We start from the raw sequence: 26,458 nt of genomic DNA on the forward strand, positions 1-26,458 counted from the left end.
GATAACTATAACTCGCGCGACCGCCACTCTATCACAAGGATGATGTCATCAGTGATGTCAAGAGTGATGCCACTGACCATATCAAGAGTGATGTAATATGTGACGTCATGAGCAGAGGATTGCGGGCGCGCGAGTTATAGTTATCTGAAGTTACTATAACGGGGGAATTTCATTGGTTTTTTACGAGTGAAATATCCACCTAAGGACCCCCAGGGCCAAAATAAGTATTTTTAAAAAAAAGAAATCGGCGAGATTCGCGCACCCAGTGCGAATTTCGGCCGAAAATTTTAAAAAAAGAAGCGCGGGGCTCCCGTGCTTCTTTGGTAATTGGCCCCCGGGGGGGCCAAATTCCAGGGGCTGAAATAAAAAAGTGTGGGGGGTCCCAATCCCCCCCACACTGCCCCGGGGACTGCCACACCCTGGGGCTCAGAGATACTATATGGGGGGGCTCATGGCCCCCCCAGCCCCGGAGACCACCATCCCCCGGGGCTTATAGACAATGGGTGGGGGGGCTCGCAGCCCCCCCAGCCCTGGGGACCGCCACCCCCCGGGGCAACTTGTCCGTGTAGGAGGGGGGCCACGCGGCCCCCCTCCTGGAGCCAATGATGGCCCTGGGGACCGCCACCCCCCAGGGCCGGCTCCTGCAGTGTCCCGGGGTGCCCACCCCCGGAACACTGCTGTTTGCAATGACAGGGTGGGAGCCTCGCGGCTCCCACCCTGTCATTGCAAACTGCTTTGCTTCATTGAAGCGAGAGCAGGGAAACCTGCTCTCGCTTCAATGAAGCAAAGCTGATTGCTTTTCCACATGGAGAGCAGCATGTTAGCTGCTCCCCATGTCGAAAAGCAATGCCGGCAGAATAGATTGGGATCGGGCCAGAGGCCACGCCCCCTCCTTACACCACTCGGCAAACGCGCCCCCTCGCGCGTTTGCAGAGGGGGAACTAATTCCCCTTGAATACTGGGGGTCCCTGGGGGCCAACTAGCCCACCAGGAACCTCCAGTATGCACCAGGGGGCTGCGTTGCAGAGAGGTGTAATGAGGCCACACCCCTTTTTACACCTCTCTGCAATGCAGCTCCGTGGCGCTTACTGGAGGTACCTGGTGGCCTAGTTGGCCGCTAGGGGACCTCAGGATTCAAGGGGACTTAATCCCCCAACTTAAAATGCGCCACGGGGCACGTTTGCACAATGGTGAAGGTAGGGGGCGGGGCCTGAGGTGATACTGTGCAAACACGCCCTGTGGCGCGTTTTAAGTTGGGGAATTCATTCCTCTTCAATCGAGAGGTTCCCTAGGGGTCAACTAGCCCACCAGGTACCTCCAGTAAGCGCCACGGAGCTGCGTTGCAGAGTGTTGTAAAAAGGGGCGTGGTCTCTGAACACCTCTCTGCAATGCAGCTCCCTGGAGCATACTGGAGGTACCTGGTGGGCAAGTTGGCCGCCAGGGGACTTCAGGATTCAAGGGGACTTAATCCCCCAACTTAAAACACGCCACAGGGCGCGTTTGCACAGTGGTGAAGGTAGGGGGCGGGGCCTGAGGTGATATGTGTGCAAACACGCCCTGTGGCACGTTTTAATTTAGGGAATTAATTCCTCTTCAATCCAGAGGTCCCCTAGGGGCCAACTAGCCCACCAGGTACCTCCAGGAAGCGCCACGGAGCTGTGTTGCAGAGTGTTGTAAAAAGGGGCGTGGCCTCTGAACACCGCTCTGCAATGCAGCTCCCTGATGCATACTGGAGGTACCTGGTGGGCTAGTTGGCCCCCAGGGGACCGCAGGATTGAAGAGGAATTAATTCCCCAACTTAAAACGCGCCACAGGGCGTGTTTGCACATGTCACCTCAGGCCCCGCCCCCTTCCTTTACCATTGTACAAATATTCCTCTAAAATCAGCCGAACTACGAATTCCGATTTACTCACCTGTTATCAGGAGAGAACCCAGGGCTGCATCTTTTAGTCCAGCACTGACCCTGAAAAATAATTCTAAGCGTACTTACCAGTAACTTGTATTTCCTTCCATAGGAATCCATTGTGTGGTTTTCAGCAGAAAAGTTTCTAAGTGTCCATTTTTGAAATGTACAAATATTCCTCTAAAATCAGCCGAACGTCCAATTCAGATTTACTCACCTGTAATCAGGAGAGGACCCAGTGCTGCATCTTTTAGCCCAGCACTGACCCTGAAATGTCATTCTAAGCGTACTTACCAGTAACTTGTATTTCCTTCCATAGGAATCCATTGTGTGGTTTTCACCAGCACATTTTCTAAGTGTCCATTTTTTTAAATGTACAAATATTCCTCTAAAATCAGCCGAACTACGAATTCCGATTTACTCACCTGTAATCAGGAGAGAACCCAGTGCTGCATCTTTTAGCCCAGCACTGACCCTGAAAAATAATTCTAAGCGTACTTACCAGGAACTTGTATTTCCTTCCAAAGGAATCCATTGTGTGGTTTTCAGCAGAAAATTTTCTAAGTGTCAATTTTTAAACGTACAAATATTCCTCTAAAATCAGCCGAACTACGAATTTCGATCTACTCACCTGTTATCAGGAGAGAACCCAGGGCTGCATCTTTTAGCCCAGCACTGACCCTGAAGAGTAATTCTAAGCGTACTTACCAGTAACTTGTATTTCCTTCCATAGGAATCCATTGTGTGGTTTTCACCAGAAAATTTTCAAAGTGTCCATTTTTGAGACGTACACATATTCCTCTAACATCAGCCGAACTACGAATTCCGATTTACTCAACTGTTATCAGGAGAGAACCCAGAGCTCCATCTTTTAGCCCAGAACTGACCCTGAAAAGTAATTCTAAGCGTACTTACCAGTAACTTGTATTTCCTTCCATAGGAATCCATTGTGTGGTTTTCACCAGAAAATTTTCAGTGTCCATTTTTGAAACGTAGAAATATTCCTCAAAAATCAGCCGAACTACGAATTCCGATTTACTCACCTTTTATCAGGAGAGAACCCAGGGCTCCATCTTTTAACCCAGCACTGACCCTGAAAAGTAATTCTAAGCGTACTTACCAGTAACTTGTATTTCCTTCCATAGGAATCCATTGTGTGGTTTTCACCAGAAAAAATTCTGTTTCCATTTTTGAAACGTAGAAATATTCCTCTAAAATCAGCTGAACTACGAATTCCGATTTACTCACCTGTAATCAGAAGAGGACCCAGTGCTGCATCTTTAAGCCCAGCACAGACCCTGAAAAGTAATTCTAAGCGTACTTACCAGTAACTTGTATTTCCTTCCATAGGAATCCATTGTGTGGTTTTCACCAGAAAATTTTCAGTGTCCATTTTTGAAACGTACAAATATTCCTCTAAAATCAGCCGAACTACGAATTCCGATTTACTCACCTGTTATCAGGAGAGAACCCAGGGCTGCATCTTTTAGCCCAGCACTGACCGGGAAGAGTAATTCTAAGCGTACTTACCAGTAACTTGTATTTCCTTCCATAGGAATCCATTGTGTGGTTTTCACCAGAAAAGTTTCTAAGTGTCTATTTTCACAAACTAAAAATATTCCTAAAAAATCATCTGTATGACTTAAACACATTCTTTCAACTGTTTTCAGGAGGTTGGCCAGTGCTGGATCCAGGATCCACCACTGAGTAAAAAAAGTAATGATAACACTACTTACCTGCTAAGTGAATTTTCTGCCAAAGGATAACATTGGTGATTCTATGTGAAAAAAATTCTAAGTGTCAACTTTTAAAATGCAATAATATTCCTTAAGAAATAACTACTGTAACCAAAGCGCTTTTACTCAACTGTTTACAGGAGATGTCCAAGGACTGAATCTAGGATCCAGTCCTGAGGTTAGAAAAGTAATCCAAAAAGTAACTAATTGCATTTCACTAGAAATTCACATTGAGCTCAATGTTGCTTTGTGTTTGAAATTGTGTTGCCCATTGCAACAACTGTAACTACTGTACTTAAAAGTCTGTTGCCTATTTGCCAAGTATTTAAACTAAAGTAATTCATTCTGAGAAAGTATATTTTGTATTGTAATGTATAATGTAATTATACATTATACTTGGAAGCTGTGCATCTTGCTTTTGTGTGCGTCTTCAAATGTGGGGCAATCTTTGGATGAATTTGTTACGGCCGGCTCTGGTCGGGAAGACAGCACCACCTGTATCATAAAGGACTGTTGGTGTCAGATACACGGACACCGCGATAACAGAAAGGCAATTTGGGACTTTTATTCACAAATGGCAGCGCAACCAGAGGCCCTATGGAGGGTTCGAGAGTATTGCCAGTTAAGCAGAACCCACTGGGGTAATATTTTAGGACGAAGACTACGAGTCCCAGGAAGCAAAGGATAATGACGCCATGGGAGGGCAATATAACAGCTGAGAAAGGGACCGCCCCTTCGTGCATCTGCTCACTGGCAGCCATCCCGTGAGCAAGGAGCGAAGGCTCCGAAACACATGGGAAAAGGCCTGTCAAGTATCTGAGAACGCTGCTGTTTGCCTAATAAAGAACACTGCTTGGAAGCTGTGCATCTTGCCTTTGTGTGCATCTTCAAATGTGGGGCAACCTTTGGATGAATAAATATATAAATGTATATATATATATATATATATTATCTACTGGCGGTCGCCAGTAGATAGTTATAGTTCGGACCTATTTTCCATAGGAAATCCGCAACTTCTATTCTATTGGGAATTTCTTTGGCGCCGAATGACGAATCTTCGCGAAATTCTCCAAACTTTTGGCCAGCTCCGCTCCGCTCCTACCCTGAAAGTTTTGTGGTGATTCGTCAAGCGGGGGACCGAGAAAAAAGGGGGGTCCCAAAACGAGTTTTCCCCATGCAATTTCCCATAGGATCTGTTGTTGCAGCTACAGCCCGAACCGCTGAATGGAATGACACCAAATTTGGCAAAGAGGTAGTCCTCAGTTCGGACTCGTGCCTTTTGCATATTTGGTGTGAATCTGTTCAGTAGTTCCTGAGAAAATTAGGGTAAAAAAGTTAGTGATATCAATGGCCGCGGAGGATCCGCGCACCCTACCCGCACCGTACGCGAACCCTCCCCAAACGGAGCGCGCACCCTCCTGATCGCCCGCTGAATGCTAATTGACTGTCGAGCGTCTCTCTACATTCGAAACCAGGAACTGTTGGCGGCCATTTTCTGCCTCGGTAGAAGCGAGGCTGAAGAAGCAAGGGGAATAAGTGCGTAAAACATATAAAGGGGGTAGAGTGGAAATACTCTGACCCTCTAGAGGTGCATAGGGGGTCCCAGAAGGACCCCCTGGGGCCCCCCTTTTTAAAAAAAAAAAAAGCGGCGAAATGCGCGCACGGTGCGCGCATCCTATCGCGTTGGATGCACGGATTCTCTTGCGGTGGGTGCGCGGATCCACGGCAACGTTTTTTGAAAAACGACAAGAAATCATTGGTTGTATAACAACTTTCTACACTGAAAGGTAGGGTGTATATTTTTGTTTTTTAAAGGTATGATTGTTATTGGTTAACAAAAACAGATTGTAAGAAACATTATATATGATAAGCTGATATGTTGAAAAGTCAAGCACACTTCCTGTCTTGTGTAGGAACATTGTGTGCTGAACTTGTGACCTGTGAGCTCAGTGCAGTGTTCCATGACCTGTTTCTATGGTAACAGGCAGAAGGCAGATTGGGGGAAGGGTTGAAATGTATTTCAGTTGGAAAGGGTTGAAATGTTTAACCAATAGAAATGTGTGTTTGCTTTTGAGTTTATGTGCGAAGGATTGTGATTTGATGTTTACATGTATATGTGTGGAAATTAAAGGGAAACTTTTTCATTCTTTGCTTTTGCTGAAAGGTGCACAGTGCAGAGATTCTGTACAAGAAAATATGGTGAGTGATTGATATACTCCTTAATCTACAAAAGAACTTGAAAGATGAGTTATTTAATTGTGAGGGGATGTATGTAGACTATTTTAATCAGACTAATGTATTTTTCCTGCTAAAGTGTAGGGAGTACTTTTTTTCTCTACAATGTGTGTGCATGTAGAAACCATTCTGTGATAGGCATTTGTGTTTTTCATGTGTTTGCGGACAGATAACTGTGCAGTGTTTATATTTTGGTAGAATTAGAAACCAGTCATTGTTTATGAATTTGTGAAATGAGTTATGTTATATTTCTATACTAAAATGTAGTACTACTTCTAGATGAAGAAATGTGTTTTGATATAGTGCAAGGGATAGTGTTGTTTGTCTAGAATCACACAGTGGATCTGTGTGCATTTGGGAACCACTGTGAGAGAAGCATTTGGTAACATCGTGTATTTGCTGACAGATAACTGTTTTAAAACATGTTATGTTGTCAAGTTTTAGTAGCATTAGAAGACAGTTATGGCTTATGCTTTCATTAAATGAGTCAGGCTTTGACATAAAAGTGCAGTCCTGAAATATGTAGATTGTGTGCAGTTCCCTTACCACTTGCACTGTAGTGGATGAGTTTTGGTAAACTGATAGGGATAGTGGTGCTTGTCTAGAATCACACTGTGAGTTAGTGTGTATTTGGGATCAGTGTGAGAGAATCATTTGGTTAAATCATGTATTTGCTGACAGATAACTGTTTTAAAATCTGTCATGTTGTGAAGTTTTAGTAGCATTAGAATCCAGTCTTTGCTTATATGTTGATTAAATGAGTCATGCCTTGACACTGATGTGCTGTACTTAAATATGTAGATTGTGTGCAGTCCCCTTACCCCTTCCACAGTAGTGAATGATTTTTGGTAAAGTCCTAGGATAGTGGTTGTTGTCTAGAATCACACTGTGAGTCTGTGTGCATTTGGGAACCACTGTGAGAGAAGTGTTTGGTAAGATCGTGTATTTGCTGACAGATAAGTGCTATAAAACATGTCATGTTGTCAGGTTTTAGTAGCATTAGAAGACAGTTATGGCTTATGCTTTCATTATATTGACAGTAAATTGCAGTTGTGAAATATGTAGATTGTGTGCAGTTCGCTTACCACTTGCATTGTAGTGAATGAGTTTTGGTAAACTCATAGGGATAGTGGTGCTTGTCTAGAATCACACTGTGAGTTAGTGTGTATTTGGGATCAGTGTGAGAGAAGCATTTGGTAACATTGTGTATTTATTGACAGATAACTGTTTTAAAACCTGTCATGTGAAGTTTTAGTAGGATTAGAATCCAGTCTTTGCTTATGCGTTGATTAAATGAGTCATGCTTTGACACTGATGTGGTGTACTTAAATATGTAGATTGTGTGCAGTACCATTAACTCTTCCACAGTAGTGAATGAGTTTTGGTAAACTCATAGGGATAGTGGTGCTTGTCTAGAATCACACTGTGAGTCTGTGTGCATTTGGGAACCACTGTGAGAGAATCATTTGGTAACATCATGTATTTGTTGACAGATAACTTTTTTAAAATCTGTCATGTTGTGAAGTTTTAGTAGCATTAGAATCCACTCTTTGCTTATATGTTGATTAAATGAGTCATGCCTTGACACTGATGTGCTGTACTTAAATATGTAGATTGTGTGCAGTCCCCTTACTCCTTCCACAGTAGTGAATGAGTTTTGGTAAAGTGCTAGGATAGTGTTGCTTGTCTAAAATAACACTGTGAGTCTGTGTGCATTTGGGTAAGGATTGTGAGAGAAGCATTTGGTAACATCGTGTATTTGCTGACATACACCTTAATACATTAAAGTGTAGTCGTGAAATATGTAGATTGTATGCAGTTCCTTTACCACTTCCACTGTAGTGAAGGAGTTTTTGGGAACCACTGTGAGAGAAGTGTTTGGTAACATCGTGTATTTGCTGACAGATAAGTGTTGTAAAACATGTTATGTTGTCAAGTTTTAGTAGCATTAGAAGACAGTTATGGCTTATGCTTTGATTATATGAGTCAGGCATTGACAGTAGGCCTGGGCGGTAAATTCCGTTCCTCTCTCGGAATTTGCGGAATTTCGGTAATTTCGCGTTCCGCGGAGAACGCGAAATTGCCCAAACTTCTGCTTTCCGCGACTTCGCGAAATTTTTTCTTGTTCGCGTTCTCAAAATGCGTGTTCGCGAGATATTTCTCCCCGAGCACGCAAACAGCAACTGTGAACAGGAAAAAGCATCGCGAACAAGCAGTTCCGCGTGTTCGCGGAATTTCTGCATGTTCGCGGAGATTTTTTACTGTTTCGCGGAGATTTGCGTGACGCGATTACGCAAATTCCGCCCACCCCTAATTGACAGTAAATTGCAATTGTGAAATATGTAGATTGTGTGCAGTTCCCTTACCACTTGCACTGTAGTGAATGAGTTTTGGTAAACTCATAGGGATAGTGGTGCTTGTCTAGAATCACACTGAGTTAGTGTGTGTTTGGGATCACTGTGAGAGAAGCATTTGGTAACATCATGTATTTGCTGACAGATAACTGTTTTAAAACCTGTCATGTTGTGAAGTTTTAGCGGATTAGAATCCAGTCTTTGCTTATGCGTTGATTAAATTAGTCATGCTTTGACACTGGTGTGGTGTACTTAAATATGTAGATTGTGTGCAGTACCATTAACTCTTCCAGAGTAGTGAATACGTTTTGGTAAACTCCTAGGATAGTGTTGCTTGTCTAAAATCACACTGTGAGTCTGTGTGCATTTGCGTAAGGATTGTGAGAGAAGCATTTGGTAACATCGTGTATTTGCTGACATATACCTGTTTTAAAACCGGTCATGTTGTGAATTTTTAATAGAATTAGAAGCCAGTCTTTGCTTATGCTTTGAGTATATGAGTCAGGCTTTGACATACAAGTGCAGTCCTGAAATATGAAGATTGTGTGCAGTTCGCTTACCCCTTCCACAGTAGTGAATGATTTTTGGTAAACTTCTAGGTATAGTGGTTGTTGTGTAGACTCACACTGTGCGTCTGTGTGCATTTGAGAACCACTGTGAGAGAGGCATTTGGTAACATCGTGTATTTGCTGACAGATAACTAATTTAAAACCTGTTATGTTGTCAAGTTTTAGTAGCATTAGAAGCTAGTCTTTGCTTATGCATTGATAAAATGAGTTAGGGTTTGATACTAAGGTGTAGTACCATGTACAATTCTGTTCACTGTGGCAGAACTGAAAATTTAAAAGTTTTACCTAAGCACTGTCCTAGAAGTAGTCTGATTATTTAGTCAGAATCTAAGTACCAAATAGACTGCTTCAAATGTCTATGCAGTATGCATGTAGTGTTCTAACATACTGTACACTTGTCTTTTACACCTTCAATTCCCTAGTCAGTATCCATACACTTCCAGGAAACATCCTGTCACTTCCTTTGCAGTCCTCTAGAGTAGGGGTGGGCGGAATTTGTGTAATCGCGTTACGCAAATCTCCGCAAAACGGCAAAAAATCTCCGCGAACACGCAGAAATTCCGCGAACACGCGGAACTGCTTGTTCGCGATGCTTTTTTCCTGTTCACAATCACTGCTTGCGTGCTCGGGGAGAAATATCTCGCGAACACGCATTTTGAGAACGCTAACAAGCAAAAATTTCGCGAAGTCGCGGAAAGCGGAATTTTGGGCAATTTCGCGGTCTCCGCAGAACGCGAAATTACCCAAATTCCGCAAATTCCGCGAACGGAACGGAATTTACCGCCCAGGCCTACTCTAGAGACCCATTCAACAGCATGTACTAATCCATTCACTGTGCCAAAATCCAAACACTTATGAATTCACCCAGACACTCTCTTTCCAGTACTCTAATGATTCAGTCACTGCCTAAGTATTCATGCACAGAGCCAGGTCTTTGCATATGGACTTCTTCAAACCCCTATCCACTACGCATGCAGTCCTCTAAGCACCTACACACTTGTCTTTCACTCCTTCAATTTCCCAGTCAGTATCCGTTCACTTCCAGCAAACACCCTGTCACTCCATTTGCACTGCTCTAGTGACCCATTCAGCATAATGTACTAATCCATTCACTGCGCCAAACCCTAATAAATTCACCCAGGCACTCTCCTTGCAGTACTCTAATCATTCAGTCAGTACCCAAGTACTCATTCAATGACCCAGGCCTTAGTATATGGACTGCTTCAAACCGTTATCCACTATATATGCAGTCCTCTAACCACCTACACAATTGTCTTTCTCACCTTCAATTCCCTAGTCAGTATCCATACACTTTCAGGAAATACCCTGTCACTCCCTTTGCAGTCCTCTACTGACCCATTCAGCATCATGTACTAATCCATTCACTTTGCTAAAACCCAAACACTTATAAATTCACCAAGATACTATCTTTCGGGTACTCTAATCATTCAGTCAGTGCCTAAGTATTCATACACTGAGCCAGTCCTTAGCACATGGACTGCTTCAAACCCCTATGCACTATGCATGCAGTCTTCTAACCACCTAGATACTTGTCTTTCACACTTTCAATTTCCTAGTCAGTATCCATACAGTCCAGCACTTGTGACTGCCTTTGCACTCCTCTAGTCAGTCATTCAATACCAAGTACTAATCCATTCCCTGTACGAAAAGCCTAGCGCTAATAAATTCGCCTAGGCACTCTCTTTGTTGTAGTCTAATCATTCAGTCAGTACCCAAGTAGTCATGCAGTGAGCCAGGCCTTAGCACATGGACTGCTTTAAATGCCTATGCAGTATTGATGCAGTCCTCTAATCACCTACACAGTTGTGTTTCACACCTTGAATTCCCTAGTTAGGGGCTGATTCCGTTCCTGGAAAAATATTCCCCGTACAAATCGTATCTGGATTTTTTACCGTACGAATCGTACAAGTCCCGTACAAACTGGCAAGTACGATTCATATGTGAAAAAGTCCATACGAATCGCATTGGGTAAATTCCCCGACACGTCCTCGGGTCGGAAAAGGTGTCCGACACGTCCCCGGACATTTTTACGTACAAATCTGAAAACTGAAGTCCGAGCGCGCGAGTACGATTCGTAGCGTCCGTCTGATTGTACAACCGTATGGTAAAAAGACCATCCGGAGCGAACTCCTATAGCAACCATGGCGACGTCCAAACAGGTGCCCGGTACGTGCCGAACACCCTCCCAGCCCCCGTATGTACGTGCCGTCCCCCCCAGCCCCGCAGATGTACGCGCCGTCCCCCCCAGCCCCGCAGATGGACGCGCTGTACCCCCAGCCTCCCTGCAGATGGATGCGCCGTACCCCCAGCCCCCCCGCGGACGGACGCGCCGTACCCCCAGCCCCCCCACGGATGGACATGCTGTACCCCCAGCCCCCCCGCGGATGGATGCGCTGTACCCCCAGCCCCCCCGCGGATGGACGCGCCGTACCCCCAGCCCCCCCACGGACAGACGCGCCGTACCCCCAGCCCCCCTGCGGATGGACACGCCATACCCCCAGCCCCCCCGCAGATGGACGCGCTGTACCCCCACCCGTGTATGTACGGTGCGTACCCCCACCCCCGTAGGTACGGCGCGGACCCCCACCCATGTATGTACGGCACGTACCCCCACCCCCGTATGTACGGTGCAGACCCCCACCTGTGTATGTACGGCGCGGACCCCCACCCGTGTATGTATGGCGCGTACCCCCACCCCCGAGGTACGGCGCGGACCCCCACCCATGTATGTATGGCACGTACCCCCACCCCCGTATGTACGGTGCGGACCCCCACCTGTGTATGTACGGCGCGGACCCCCACCCGTGTATGTATGGCGCGTACCCCCACCCCCGTAGGTGCGGTGCAGACCCCCAGCTCGGGGGGGCTGGGGGTCCGCACCGTACCTACGGGGTGGGGGTACGTGCCGTACATACACGGGTGGGGGTCCGCACCATACCTACGGGGGTGGGGGTACGCGCCGTACATACACGGGTGGGGGTCCGCGCCGTACCTACGGGGGTGGGGGTACGCGCCGTACATACACGGGTGGGGGTCCGTGCCGTACCTACATGGGTGGGGGTACGCGCCGTACATACACGGGTGGGGGTCCGTGCCGTACCTACGGGGATGGGGGTCCGCGCCGTACATACACGGGTGGGGGTACGGCGCATCCATCCGCAGGGGGGCTGGGGGTACAGCGCATCCATCCGCGTGGGGGCTGGGGGTACGGCGCGTCCATCCGCGGGGGGCTGAGGGTACGGCGCGTCCATCCGCGGGGCTGGGGGGGGTATGTACGGCGCGTACCCCCACCCCCGTAGGTACGGCGCGGACCCCCACCCATGTATGTACGGCACGTACCCCCACCGGTGTATGTATGGCGCGTACTCCCACCCCCGTCGGTACGGCGCGGACCCCCACCCATGTATGTACGGCACGTACCCCCACCCCCGTACGTACGGTGCGGACCCCCACCCGTGTATGTACGGCGCGGACCCCCACCCGTGTATGTACGGCACGTACCCCCACCCCCGTAGGTGCGGTGCAGACCTCCAGCTCGGGGGGGCTGGGGGTCCACACCGTACCTACGGGGTGGGGGTACGTGCCGTACATACACGGGTGGGGGTCCGCACCATACCTACGGGGGTGGGGGTACGCGCCGTACATACACGGGTGGGGGTCCGTGCCGTACCTACGTGGGTGGGGGTACGCGCCGTACATACACGGGTAGGGGTCCGTGCCGTACCTACGGGGGTGGGGGTCCGCGCCGTACATACACGGGTGGGGGTACGGCGCATCCATCCGCAGGGGGGCTGGGGGTACAGCGCATCCATCCGCGTGGGGGCTGGGGGTACGGCGCGTCCATCCACGGGGGGCTGGGGGTACGGCGTGTCCATCCGCGGGGCTGGGGGGGGGACGGCGTGTACATCTGCGGGGCTGGGGGGGATGGCGCGTACATACGGGGGGCTGGGGAGGGAAGGCGCGTACGTACGGGGGGCTGGGGGGGACGGCGCGTACATATGGGGGGCTGGGGGGGGGACGGCGTGTTTAAAAGGGGGGCTGGGGGGGACGGCGCGTACATACAGGGGGCTGGGGGGGGCGGCGCATACATATGGGGGGCTGGGGGGGACGGCGCGTACATACGGGGGCTGGGGGGACGGCGCGTACATACTGGGGGCTGGGGGGATGGCACGTACGTACGGGGGGCTGGGGGGGGCGGCGCGTACTTACGGGGGGCTGGGGGGGACGGCGCGTACATACGGGGGCTGGGGGGGATGGCGCATACGTACGGGGGGCTGGGGGGGACGGCGCATACATACAGGGGGCTAGGAGGGGACGGCGCGTACATACGGGGGACGGGGGGGATGGCGCGTAGGTACGGGGGCTGGGGGTGACGGCGCGTACATACGGGGGGCTGGGGGGGGGGTGGTGCGTACCGGGCCCCCTATTCCACTCGCATCGCGGCGGACTTCACTTTTCCGGCACTCTTTGGGTGTCGTAAAAATACTGCCGTCCGGACTGCTGTCGGTATGAATCGTACTTGCTGGGACGTAAAAACATGCCTAACTCCGTCCGGACGTCAGGGCCGCGTTGTCCCGGATCACAATCGTATGTATTTTGCTGTCGGTCTGTGTTTTTTCCGACTCGTACGGAAATGGTGTTTCCGTACGAATCGTACTTGCAAGTTTGTATGGTGTTTTTACCGGGTACGAGTCGGACTGAGGAAACGCTCCGACCGACGGTTCGTACCTGGTTTTTCCAGGATCGGAATCGGCCCCTTAGTATTCATACTCCTCTAGCAAACACCCTGTCACTCACCCAGTGTGTCTCCTTATAGTACTGTAATCATTAAGTCAGTTAGCATGTAGTCTTTTAGGGCCTCATGTAGGAAGCCAAATACCGGTCGGTAACGGCCGAAATTCGGTAAATATCCCGTTACCAACCGGTATTTAGGCATTTGCGATGTAGGGGGCTGATTTTCTGGATTTGGTATTTACCGAATCGGAAATTAAGAAATCGGTAAAATACCGATTCGGTAAATACCGATTTCAGAAATGCAATGTAGGGAGCACTCTTAAGTGTGAAAATTATTATTAAGAATTCGTTATTTACCACCAAATACAGGTTGGTGATAAATAACGAATACCTTGCAAAAAGCAATATTTTGCAGATTTAAGAGTGCCATGTGGCAGACATACATGCCCTTAGGGCATGTATGTGCGCCACATGTGCACACATGCAAAATTCAGGGGTGCAACAGGGTGTCAATGTCACACCCTGCCACCCTTGTATATGCTCCCCCCATTACCGAATTGCTATTTACCGAATCGGTAATGAGGCATACATTCCCATTGATTCCTATGGGCCTCCAGGCCCATAGGAATCAATGGGAAGGTATGCCTCATTACCGAATCGTTAAATACCGATTCATAATTACCGAATTTTTCCGATTCGGTAAACTTTACCGAATCATTACCTACATCACATTTACCGATTCATAAATACCGAATCGGTAAAATTCGGTATTTATGAATCGGTAAATGTGAGGCTACCTACATATGGCCTTAAGTGAGGTAGGCTTTAGGGCATGAACTGCTTCAAAGTAGTATGCACTATGCATGTAGTGTTTTACGATCGTCACACTTGTGGTTCAGGGCTATAGTTTCTTAGTCAGTTTTTATATAAAATGTGTTTGTACAGTAATGGAATAGTATAAATTTGAAAGTTATTAATATACATTTATTTGTGATTCTTTTTTACAGATACAGAATAGGAGTGTTTCTCATCCGTTTGCACTCTTCTCGTGCAAGATTGTTTGGATGAAGGGTCCTTCGGTGTTTCATCATACTTGCCGTGCGGTACGAGTATTTCTTGTTAGGATCCCCTCCCAACAGAACTCTTTTGCAAATCTTGCACGTGACCAAGGTGGCATTGATCTTTGTTTGCCCCTTGGGAAAAGGAAAATATTTCCACACCACTGAAGGAAAACGTTGTGGGCGTGGTGCCTTCTGCAAAAAAAATTCCTCAGATTCGGTAAATATTTTAAAGCGGCAACAATTACAGTTTTTGTAAGTTAAACTTATTAAATTTTGTTAGCTGTATACATTTTATATATCTGTGATTTGTTTCTTGTGGTATTTTGTTAGGAATACCATGTTGTTTTTTTTTAACAATCTTTTTGATTTTGCAGGTCTGTCATCGACATCCGTAGTTCCCACAGGAGTGTTCCGCTTTGTTGTTTTGTATTATGGTTGTTACATTTTGTTTATTAGTTTATTGTTTATATTTATGTTAATAAAAATATAAAGTTTGAAAATAGTTTAACGTTTATATATTTAATATTATTTTAAATAAAGTTTGAAAAATGTTTTAATAATGTTTTTGGTTGTTCTCTTAAGTGCTGTGTGACTCTTTCTTGTTCTTATTACTGTTATTTGATGGAGTCCACCATGGTGTTAAATTTTGGGGCACTTATCGCAGGAATACTAGTGATATCTGCAGTTTGCACCAGCTTCTGAATAGTGTGTTAGATTTTTCTGAACTTTACTTCCGTTAAAGTGCTGATAATGAAATAGAGAGTAGCCGTTCCCGTGCAAAAAGACATGAGGTGCACGTTTGCGATTTATTCTTAATACTAAAATCCTGTATTGTATTGCACTGAGGTATTGGCTGCACTTACAGTGTACACACGAAATCTATTAAGAAATCTCATTGTATTTATATTGATTGGGAATAGTGCGTCAGGTGCTGGATCTTGACGAGATACACTGCTCAGTTCGTATATTGTTCTGCACACGAAAAAAATCACATCACAACTTTCACAGCGATTGCAATGCGAAACAAATTCCGGCGATAAGACACATTAGCACCAGGGATTTTACACCTGCTTTCTGCTGGTGTTAAGCAGGACAACTACCTGCACCATGAAAGGGAACACAGCCAAGAGCCACACCAGAACACCCACAGGTGCCATAGAGTCAATGAGCATGATACAGGGATACCCATGAGGGCCAGAAGACTCATCGCAACAACTCCAGGACCACCAATGCCCCCCAAACCCATATCTTAGTAAGTGTGTCCCTGTGGTCATTGTCTTAGCATGATAGGCACGAGCCCTGCAACATCACAGTGTGCTGTCACCGCAGCGTTGGCAGTGAGCCTGGATGTGTAGCTATGTACGCATCCTCCTGCATGCACAACTGGCGTGTGCTGGTCTGGGGTTCACAGGTCAGTGCAGGGGTGTGCCTATCCGGCAAGGGGAATGGCTTGTCTCGGACATGTCCGTGTACAGGAAGTGCGGTAAGTGTGTCTCTGTGTTCTGGTGTGGCCTGTTGCAAGAGCTGCAGCAGTCGATGTTGTAAAGTGGCATGCACCACCTCCAAACGGCACTGTGATGTTGTAGTTGGAATGTAGCAGGACATGCGCAAATAGGCATTACAATGGCATGCCGTACGAGTGCACGAGATACAACAGCTCACCGTACAAAAGTGTGGGGGCTCGTGGGAGGGAGGAGCAGCCGTATGGCAACATAACACACAGTGAACTCGACCATGTGCCACATGCTGGGCATCTCATCCATGATTACCACGGTCGCAGACATCCCACAACACCAACGACTGGCCTTTGTACTCATCCTGTATGAATGCAGCGTGGTTTTCACTTCTATGCTCGTTCAGTGGTGTGATGTTGGCGGGTTGTGTGACTTGTACTCCTTGTTGGTGTGTTTCATTTTGGACATTGTTTGTCTATATGTGTGTTGTACTTAATTGTGCATGTGTGCCATTCTGCCCATCTCCCCCCCTCCCCCCACTCCCTGCTTCTTCCTCTTCCTAGTGCTGTTGTGCCAATAATTTTGTTGCTGCACACATAAATACATGTAAACAATACATTAGAATAGTTCCTTGATTCTTTTAGGTTTGAAAACTTCTCTATTGGTTTCTTTTTAATTTTCCATATGAACCGTTTTTTAAATATTCAACAACACATAGAAGTCAGAAGTGCAACGTATTCTATCAACACACTTTCTAGAACATTCTACAAAACGTGCAGGTTAAAAGTTCATCAATTTTTTAAAACTTAACGATATTTTTTGGAACATTTTCTTGAATATTTAACGACACATGCAGGTTAAAAGTTGATGATTGTTTTAAGTTCCAACAGTGCCTTCCAAATGCAAGTAGCAGGTGTGGTTGTTCTGAGCAAATTTTATCCTATGATATGTACTCCACGTTGAAACTGCTTTTTCTTAACTAATCGCAAAGATGCTTTTCCACAAAACTAATGTGCACCCTACTTTTAAAAAAGAATGCTTTTCATGATATCTTTAGAGATAAGTTATAGATAGGAATTAGCATTTAAAAAACCTTTGAAATTCACTGAAAAAACCATAGGTTTCAGGGGCGTTATAGTTAGGAATTGGCATTTAAAAAACCTTTGAAATTCACTGAAAAAACCATAGGTTTCAGGGGCGTTATAGTTAGGAATTGGCATTTAAAAAACCTTAGAAATTCACTGAAAAAACCATAGGTTTCAGGGGCGTTATAGTTAGCTGGACATTTCCCTCGTACAAAACCCTAGAAATTCCTCTGTTATAGTTAGTTCAGCTAACTATAACTCGCGCCCCCCGCAATGCACTGCTGATGACGTCACATATTACATCACTCATGACATGGTCAGTGATATCACTGATGACATCATACTTGTGATAGAGTGGCGGTCGCGCAAGTTATAGTTATCTGAACTAACTATAACGGGGGAATTTCAATGGTTTTTTACTAGTGAAATGTCCAGCTAACTATAACATGTGTGAAACCTATGGTTTTTTAAGTGAATTTGCAAGGTTTTTTAAATGCTAATTCCTAACTATAACGTGTGTGAAACCTATGGTTTTTTAAGTGAATTTGTAAGGTTTTTTAAATGCCAAGTTATCTATGTTTTATTATATTTTTTATATATATATATATTTTTTTAAAGGTTTTTCACAGTGCGCGCACCCCGTGATTTTTTGAAAAAAAAAATAATGTTTTTTTACCCTTCGGGGTACTTCAGGGACCCCCTGACAAAGACTAGGGGGTCAGGAACTCTCTACCATGCCCCCTTTTCACGTTCTCCACCTTTCTTTTTCACTGTCACACACAAAACACACAAAATGGCGGCCGACACTTCCTGATTTCGACCGATTCGAACGTTGACTGACATGTAACCACCAATCAGAATTACGCTCGCACACGTTAAGGTGCGCGCACGGTGCGCGCACGGTGCGTGCCTATAGATATTTATGTACTTTTAACTACAATTTTCTCAGGAACTACTGAACAGATTGACTCCATATATGCAAAAGGCACATCCCTGACCTGAGGACTACCTCTTTGCCAAAATTCAAGTAATTCTGTTCAGCCGTTCGGGCTGTACCTTCGACTAAAGGTCCTATGGGAAAATGCATAGGGAAAACGTGTTTTGGGACCCCCCTTTTTTCTCAGCCCCCGCTTGACGAATCACCCCGAGACTTTCAGGGTAGGAGCTGAGCAGAGCGCCCCATTAGTTTTGAACATTTCGCGAGGATTCGTCAACCGGCGCCAGAGTTATTCAAAATAGAATTTTCAGATTTCCTATGGAAACTCGGTCCTAACTATAACTATCTACTGGCGACTGCCAGTAGATAATATATATATATATATATATATATATATATATATATATATATATATATATATATGTAAAATGTGTGCTTGAGTGAGTTATCTGATTTCTTGATTTCGACTTGGAGTTGAGTGATTTGGTTTCAGATTTCTCGATCAAGAACCCAAGTTTGAATCCTGACTTGACCAAATTAGATGACCGTTGAGACATCATTGCATCTAAGCTATCCACTAGAAATTTTCAATATTTTACTCCACAATGTGCACTGTGCAAGATTATCCCATCATTAGAAGAGCTTTACTGTTACTTCACGTTAATGTTGTGGCATTTCTGGGACTGGAGGAAGGGAGAGTGGCTCCCTCCTCTATTAACCCATATTTTCAATGCAGTCAAACGTGTGCCACTGCCCGCATTAAAGCCTGATCATGAAGGGCCTCTTTGCTAAATGTACACCTCGGATGTCTGTGGACTGTACCATGTGGTACGCTCCACACTCGACAGTGATGGTTATGGTAATTGAGCAAGACAACTCTGCTTACAAGGGCCTCATTTCTTCACAATATCTCCACTAACATTGTCACCATAGATCAACCAGGTAGAGTGGAATAAGCTGATCTCGAGGCTGCCCATTTCTGACCTGGAATGACCTCTGCCTGCTCCTTGCTCCCCAGGTCTATTGCTTGATTGTGTTGGATAGAGCTCACTGCCATTCAGCTCAATCAGAAAGAAACATTCAACAAGTGTATTGCCCTGAATGTGTTATTGCTCTAAAATGGAACAGAATTATGAACTATTCCACTAATTACTCAGGAAGAAACTGACACTTAAAGGGGGACACTCAACCCTGACTCATGCAAGAGCTTTCAGGACCTGGCCCAACTCTCCTTTGCTAGTTCCCTGCTGAATGGGGTTATTCACTTGCAGGCTTGCACAATAACTTGCTCAGGGCGAGGTGTCTGCCTGGACCACGAGAGTGAATCAGGAGAGACAGAGTCTGTGCCGAGCTGAGCTTGGAAGAGAATCACTCTGTCCGCGCCTGGACTGCTCCTGTGTCCAGCCAGACATTACATCAACCCTCACACGGCTGCATGACACACAGACCTGTGTTTGTGATGATGCACTGCAAACGTTGTTGTGTGTTCTGCAACGTAAAACACACTGCCCTCTTTCCCCGATTAAAATGAAATCACAGAAGGCAGGAGTGGGCACCAGCTTGTGGTTACAATCCTTCCCAGCTGGCATGGAAACAGAGACCAGGAGTTTATTTATACTGACCGAAGTGTAAGGAGTAAACCTCAATTTGTTTGTTAAGACCTTCTGTGCTGTTTTCACTGACGCTCGATATAGTCTCTAGCAAATACCAATGCACAAAGTAAAGCGAGCTTTATATTTTCCGAAACACACATGAAAAGAGTGCATTTTGGAATTATGGGCATACACCCCACTAAGGTCTATGGGATCAGTGGGGCACAAGTTCATGACCTTCATACCCGTGTTTTGACATTGAAGGAGTCTCTCGCTGCATCCAATGATGCTTAAATTTGTTTGATGGAATCCGAAATTCCAGTCTTTGAGGCCAATGATGAGATGAATGAAGCGAGCGCATTCGGCAGATGACACTACAGAAATAAAGACATTTTCCATAAGTGGTTTTCAGTTCCAGTCTTTGGTGCAGTAATACCACAACCTGTAAATACCAGCACATCAGGGTGCAGTATTTACTGTGTAAGCTATAACCCCCCGATTCCAGGTTTGAGTGATAGTCTGCGGGATTAGTTTTGTGCACCTATTTACATTTTGCCACATTACAAATCAGAATATATATTCACTTTTATTAAATTCCATTCTTTGTCACATTATTATTATCTTCCATTCAGTCCAGGGCCACAAAAAAAGGGACTGTCCACTCTAAGGGACTGATTACGAGTTGTGCGGTGCAGGAGCAGGACCAACATGTGGGCCCTGCTCCCACACCGCCAAAACATGGGTATGCACCGCTCACCAGATTATGACTTTTTTAGTCACTGGCAGGCGGTTCTTTGGCGTTCCCATGTCTGTGTCTATGAAATATGTATTGCAATGGGAATGTCAAAGGCAGCACCTGCGCGGCATGGACTGGTGCTGTTCATGTTGTGCAGGTGCTGGTCTAAATGCACACAGAGGGGCACACCATGTGCCCTCCTGCATGCACCCCATGTCTCAGAGGCAACAGCCATGGTTTTCATGGAGGAGGAACCACCATGAAAATCGCTGTGGAGAGGAAACTAGTAACATGCTCGGTGGGACCGCAGCACTCATGCCAAGCACATTGCGGCCTCAAGACTGCTGCGCAACCACTGGTTGCTGTGGTGCAATGGCGATCCGACCGTCCTACTTGTAATGGGGCGGTCGGACCACCGGTGCAGACGGTAGCTGGACCGCCACAGCTGCGTCACCATGAGTCTGGCGGTCCCTGGACCACCAAACTCATAATCAGGCCCTAAGTAAGGTGAATGGTCTAAAGCATCTACACTGACATTCACAATTCCGTCGAGCCATTGATTTAGGGCTTCTGACAGCAGAGTCAGTTGGGGGCACCACTGTCTGAAATATGATGGTCCACCCGACTCAAAATAGGGGTTGGGGACCATCAGTTTGGCAAACAAGGTAATCAGCAACATTTTGAATAGGAGTACCCTGTCTGCCAGTTTCAAAATCAGACTCATTTTTTTGAACTGTCCCTTCACGAAGCAGGTTCATAATTCATTGGGTTTGTAGGTCTAAGGATCATACCCCTTTTCTAGAGCCTGAGACTGGTTACTTTCCTTAGTTGTTGCAGATAAGCTCTCATCAACTCGTGATTAGCTTTATATGCAGGCTTGTATTTATGTGCATTGCACTGAGCAGGAAACAAGGCTAAGTTGGATGGGAAATTGTGAAATTCCACACAAGAGAGTTAGGAAACATACTGTGAGGAGATGAAGGAGAAAGCCACAATGGAGTTTACAGTCATGGAGGACAATAGCTTCCAGGATAGGTTCTAAAACACAATAGCCCAACCACCTGAGAACTAGTAGTTGACTTCCAGGTTAGAGAGAGTATAGCTGTCTGCGGGGTTTGTGGAGGCAGAAGACAATGTCTGGCATTATCAGTTGTTTTGACTCCTTCACTTGAGGTATGTATTTATGTATGCGTGTATGTATTGGTATTTATATAGCGCTAACCTAGCTAGAAAGCAATAGAGATTGTATTGGGAGATCATTGGGACCATCAAGTGCACAAATACATTTCACATTTTTGTAGGCATTGGGAGATTAGGAACCTGATTATGAGCTCAGCGGTCCATGGGGCCGCCAAACTCATGGTGGGGGCCCTGGACTGCCATACTGGCGGTCCACCCGCCGCATTACAAGTACGGCGATGAGACCGCTACTGAACCACTGTAAAGGCTGGTATTTAAACTATTTTTTTGATGTCAGTTTAATATTTAAATTATGTTAAACATATGTTCTGGTTATTTATATATTTGTTTATTTTTACTTTTATGTTAATATTTTTAATTAAACATTCTGTTTAAAAAAAAAAATTCTTATATTATGCAAAGAACTCCTCTTGCCTTGCGAAATTGTTTATTCATCAGTTCCAATCTGCCATAATGCGCTTCGGTCAACAAGTCCCTTTCTCACATAGTGAGACGCTATACAGAACCCATATTTAAATGAAAAACATGTGATCTCATGTGACATGAAAGAGCATAGGCATAGTAAACAGACTATGTTACAGCGCGATCACGGCTTTGAAACCAAAGGCACTTGATAATCTATTGCTATATGTGTTAAAACAGTTATGCTTTGGATAAAAAATCTTGTTAATATATGAATTCATATATACAATTTTTGAAAATACATGTATAAATACATTTACCAAATACCAGTCATAATATTGTTAACAATCTGACGATTTTCTAGATCTTACCTCTTTGACTGTGAGTTTCACCAATGCTGAACATTGTTATTTTATATATAACTCCATAAATGCATTGTTGTTCATCCCATTCTGAACTCTATTTTATAACTGCATAAATGCATTCCCTCTATTTGATGATAATCTATTGTATAATCTCCAAAGCATTTATAAACCAAGTACATAGCTACAAGTGCCTATCATGTAGCCTTCCTCAAGTGCAAGTTTAGCCAGCTGCTCCTGCTCCTAAGTGCAAATATGTTAATGTGCATGATAACCTATTTCTAAGTGCTTAAGTGCATCTAAAAGTGCTAGTGCTCTAGTGTGCAAAGTGCTCTAAAATGTCACTAATTTATCTAAATAGTCCTAAAATGGTATGTTTTTTTCTTTTTTTATTATTATTATACAATAGTCTGATAGGTGGCTGTTCTGCTGTTTGTTCCTCTAACTTTCACTATGATCTTAAATTTCCTTCAATAACCATTATTCTAGCATGTCTTGTCGCTGATATCTGTCATTATCATCATGACAAAATTATTTGTAGTAGGATTGGCTCCATCAGCTTATATTCGGTTTCTCATTATGTAGGTAAGAGTGCATATTTCATCACTGTGGCTAGATCTAATCTACACTGCACATCCCATAAAAGATTAAATACAGAATCTAATAAAAAAAATCCATAAAAATCCTCATGTATAAAATGTGCCATAAACATTTCTATAAATATTCCCCATTAAATTCTATAAAAATCTCTGCCAGAATTTTCCCTATTATGGAATTATTTTACAAGAAATTGTGCAGTTCTTCATTGTTGTTTAACCCCATTGGTGCTTTACTATCAAGTTCGAGGATTGTCTGTGATTCAAGTTGCCTAAGCATGCGTTCTCTGTTGCCTTCTCAGAGTCATTTAGGGATGGCATTAATGACAAAATATTTTAGGCAATTGATCTCATTATTGTGTATGGCTTTAAAGTGGCGTGCCACAGGGTATGATGTATCATTCTTAACAATAGCCTTGAGGTGCTGGAGAATTCTAACATGTACCTGCAGCTTTGTGCTTCCCACATATCTCAAGCCGCAGGTACATTCCAGCACATAAACGGCATATTCGGTCCTGCAATTATAGTTTCCTGAAATAGCAGTTTGCCTTATATTAAAATTTAAAGGGTGTCTTGTGGTGCGTCGTGTTGATCCTGAATTTACAGCCTGGCAAGATGAGCATTTGAAAAAAACTGATTTCGGTTTTAGCCAGGTGGTGTCTTGACTTATCTCTGGACTACATTTAACTAGCTGTGTTCTCATTGATGCCACGCGTCTAAATGAAGGTTGGAAGTGTTGTTAACTGTGTTGCCAACTTGCCATGACTCCGTCAGTAAGTAAGATTGGCCAGTTTTTGTTAATTATAGATCTGATCTGCCTTTCTTGGCTACTGTAAGTAGTTATGGGTCTCATAATGTTGTCCTCTGCTCTATTGGTAGTCTCTATGTCCTGTTCTTGGTCCCTAGTTTTTGTGTTTCTCTGTAAAAGGGACTCTCTAGATCTCAATTTTACTTTACTCGTGGCATCTTGTAGAGTTTTTCATCATAGCCCCTATTGCGGAATCTCATTAGGGTTTTATCTAGCCATTTGTTTGTTTCTACTTCAGTACTACATATTCTTTTAAGCCTGATGAATTCCCCATAGGGTATGCTTTTGATCAAGTGTTTTGGTTGTGCACTTTTGGCGTGCAACGTAGAGCTGTCCGGCTGTGGACTCACGGTGTAGTGTGGTCTCTAACTTCATGTTGTTGACAAATATATATATATATATATATATATATATATATATATATATATATATATATATATATATATATATATTACCTACTGGTAGTCGCCAGTAGGTAGTTATAGTTAGGACCTATTTTCCGCAACATTCTATTTGGAGTAACGTTGCCGCCGATTGTAGAATCTTCGCGAAATTTTCCAAACTTTTGACCAGCTCTGGTCCGCTCCTATCCTGAAAATTTCACGGTGATTCGTCAAGCGGGGGCTGAGAAAAAAGGGAAGTCCCAAAACGTGTTTTCCCCATGCATTTTCCCATAGGTCCTGTTGACGCAGCTACTGCCCGAACTGCTGAACGGAATTACACCAAATTTGGCAAAGAGGTAGTCCTCAGTTCAGACTTGTGCCTTTTGCTTAAATGGTGTAAATCCGTTCAGTAGTTCCTGAGAAAATTAGAGTTAAAAAGATAGATATATCTGGGCGGAGCCTAACCACACATCTCATCGTGAGATCTGATTGGCTGTCAGTACTTCATCCAAGAAGTGTTGGCAGCCATCTTGGGACCAATATACATGATAGCACCTCATTAAAAAGCATTGCAGTTAATAGAAGGTTTTAAGACTTTAGTTACATTATAAATCATTTGTTGATGGTACCATGCTCATTTTAGGAATTGTGGTGTGTTCTAAGGTGATTTTACCATGTGAAAAAGCCTTCTGCTGTGATATCATGAATCATGTTTGAGAGAAAACTATTTTCTCATGCTTTTCCCACAGAGATTTGGATGGTGATCTATAAGCTAAACTGAGAGCATATTTTCTGTAAATTCACATTATCTTTCTCAGTCATGTGAGAATGAAGTCTGACATTCTCAGTAAAACATGTACATCCAACAAGGGCAGAGACTGTCAGATGATTCCTTTGTGTTCTACTGCAGCTTCCCAGAGGGTTCTAAAGAACAACTAGAGCGCTAACAGTCCTACTTATGAAAAATTTGCACACCTGAAGCCATCTTGATTGGAATAAAGTGGTAACTCTTAAAACATTTAATTTAAAAAGGAAAAAAATTAGGGGGTTCAATTTGCCATAGAAAGTATGATTAGTGCTGCAGAAAGAAAAATTAGGGCACATTTTGAGTGACTTCTCAAATCCTCTTCTATTTCATTAAAAAATTCTGATATGCGGACTGAAACATGCACTTTCAATACCAGCAGCAGACTTCCGTGGTGAGCTGTGGCTTTACTACAGTTATCTAATGAGCAACTAGAGTGCTAACATTCAGAATTTATGGCAAATTTGTGACACATCTGAATGCCTTCTTGATGGAACCAAAATAAAAAACTGAAAGTATTTCCTACTGAGGAGACTGCAGAAATGAGGAAATTAGGAAACTTCATAACAAATAAATCTCCCAATATGGCCACCAGAGACAAAAGAGCCCAAATGTAGCCCAAATATCACCCAGATGTAGCCCAAGTATAGCCCAATGATAGAATGTCCCAGAGTGTTCTAACAAACAACTAGAGCGCTAACAGTCTTACTTATGACAAAAGTATGGCACACCTGAAGCCATCTTGATTGGAATAAAGTGGTAACACTTAAAACATTTAATTTACAAAGGAACAAAATGAGGGGGGTCATTTTGCCATAGAAATTATGATTAGTGCTGCAGAAAGAAAAATTAGGGCACATTTTGACTTCTCAAATCCTCTTCTATTTCATAAAAAATTCTGACATGCAGACTGAAACATGCACTTTGAATACCAGCAGCAGACTTCCCTGGTGAGCAGTAGCTTTACTACAGTGATCTAATGTCAGTCAAATACACTTTATTCGATTTGTTAAAATCATAAAAGACATAAAATTTACATACATACAACATAAAAACGAACAATCATGTATCTAAAAATAAATACAGTAAAAAGCATTATTTAGTTAGTGCAGGGCAGTTGATCATGTTAAAATCTACTTAAAAGACGTAATTGGTTAGAATAATGCATTAGGTGGGGCTTTCATTTTCTTAATCCTAATTGCCGCCACTAAAAAGCTGGCCACACAAAAGATGATGCGGGTGGAGCCCAAGAGCTGGAGATAAATTAATGCAGGCCTAACTTGAGTAAAGCCAGCCTCTCTCAGGATTGGTAACAGGTATTTTTTCCTTATGTCCCTGTATGTCTCGCAAAACATAATGAAATGCATAGTGTGATGCTGAGAAAATTTATCACAGTTACAGGGGGGGCTCGCTTCTGGTTTCGCCCATGATGGATAACTACCCAAAGTAAAATGGATCAAGTTAAACCTAAATTTAGTCAACAG

This window comes from Triturus cristatus, chromosome 1_2 (assembly GCF_964204655.1).
Source record: "Triturus cristatus chromosome 1_2, aTriCri1.1, whole genome shotgun sequence".
Taxonomy (NCBI): Eukaryota; Metazoa; Chordata; class Amphibia; order Caudata; family Salamandridae; genus Triturus; species Triturus cristatus.